Consider the following 2,227-nt stretch of genomic DNA (forward strand, 5'->3'; position numbering starts at 1 on the left):
AAAAAAAAAAAAAAAAAAAAAAAAAAATGTATTCTTTCCTTTATTCGGTTAAATAAATTCTGATTATAAGACTTTAGTATGAAACTAATAGTGCTGTAGCGATCGAAACAAAACAAAAGGAAAACTCAAAATTGGTGTAAATGAAGTAGAATTTGTAAATATACACGGTGTTGGGAAAGGCCAAATGACATATTACGTATCTCATATTATATTCATTTCTTTATTATAATATCATATATTCTGTAATTTAATTATGTACGTATGTATGTATTTATTATTATGTACGTATCTGTTATTGTATTCATATATATCTGTATTGCTTTGTAAAATGTAAAATATAAAATAAATATTTGGCAAGTCAAAAATTTCATTTAAACCATTGTAATAATTAATGACCTGGTGACATTTTCGTTACATGTGATATTGATAATAATGAATGGCATTAATGAAATATACAATTGAATACAGAGTAACAAGGAATCGTCTGTTACCTGATACTATTTCCACTGCGTATTGTTTACCAAAGATCGGACAAAAATGCGACTTCACGATGGTAGATACCGACACGTCTGTCACAATACTGTATTCGATGTGATACTTCTCTAGACACTCATACTTTTAATAACATCACCCTACTCTACTGAAACTGGATAATATTATGCATGAATAATTCGATTAATATATGTCGGGTTGGCGTTGGAATTTTGGACGTTTGACGAACCTTCACTCGAATTTGCCATCGTGGTGATAGCTGATATTTAATTGGTAAGAATATGATGATTACAAGAGGTTACAAGTAATAGCGGCGACCGGATGGTCGAGATGACGATGACAATGAATTCAAGTTCGATAACGAATCCACGGCCAACGATACACGATCCTGATGTGACTCACATACAAGTAGTATTTCCATCAATAAACTGTCCTGCAGTCCAAATGGAACTGCCCTTATATATAGTCTTCTCCCCACCTCTCGAGTCAATCCTTGTTTTTAAGGAGAGCTATATAGTTATTTCATAACTTTTTTACGTACACAGCCCTCCCGCGACCGTGGCTACGTTCAGTGACCGATTATGTCACTTCGAGCCCAAACTCACCGTCATAAACCGTGATCATTCTTACTGGGATTGGAACATTAGAACTATTTCTTAGTTTTATTAATTAAGGGTAGCTATAATACGTCTGCTCTAGGGTATTGGGGGTTTTCCCAAACATTCCAAAAGAAAGGCCCCTACATCCTTTCATCTCCGACATATATTTATCTCCAAAACAAAACAAGAAATAGCCTTAAGCGGTCTTTGATTTGAAAGATCGACGGGAATTGCCTTTTTTTTATCACTGACTGCTTCTGCTGCTTGCATTTTAATGACATTTGCATTACATATAACTTCATAGTGATCAAGATGAAGGGAGAAATATTTGCATTACAAATTCCATTTCTGATAATTACGGATGATCTATTCTGGTGGAGTTAAAAAGCACCAACACAGAGCCAGTGTAAAAAGTATTTATATAGTACAAAACCTTAGCAATATTATAGTATAACATCGTTGATTATGAAATTTTTAGCAAATGAAAAATATACATATATTCTTGCAAACTCTGGAAATAATTAAAAAAAAGTATTCGATACATATTCCTGTTATGAAAACATTAATAAATATCTGGCTAATGGTAAAGATATATGTGTAATATATATTTGTAGAGTTAGCACTTCATGGGATAAACGTACATAAATATTTAAAAAAATAATCTGCATCAAAGCGTAAAAAAAAATGGGTTTAAGGACAATTTCATTCTGATGCAAGATAATTATCCAAAGTCCAATGATGCACGATATACAATGTTATTCAATACAATGCTAATCCACGAGCGTTGATGTTGTATCATGTTTGGAAACACTTATAAATAGCTCCGCAATATAAACATTATTGAAAATATATAGGACCACTTGAAACAAAAAATATCAAGTCACCATATTTCATCAAGAAATCATATAAAGAAGGTTTCTTTAAGAGAATGGAAAAATATTTCCACGACCGTTTCAAGCCATAAAATCAAATGGAAACTTCCCACTAGCAAGGGAACGTCGAGATCGGTTAGATTCTGAATTTGATAAAGCTTTGCAAATTTAAAAAGTAGCGCAAAATATTAAACTCGTATCTTTTTTAGCTGCGATATGCCTAATGCTGATGTCTAAGACGGAAACAGTTATTTCGGAAACAGT

Source organism: Bombus pyrosoma, linkage group LG17, assembly GCF_014825855.1.
Source record: "Bombus pyrosoma isolate SC7728 linkage group LG17, ASM1482585v1, whole genome shotgun sequence".
Taxonomy (NCBI): Eukaryota; Metazoa; Arthropoda; class Insecta; order Hymenoptera; family Apidae; genus Bombus; species Bombus pyrosoma.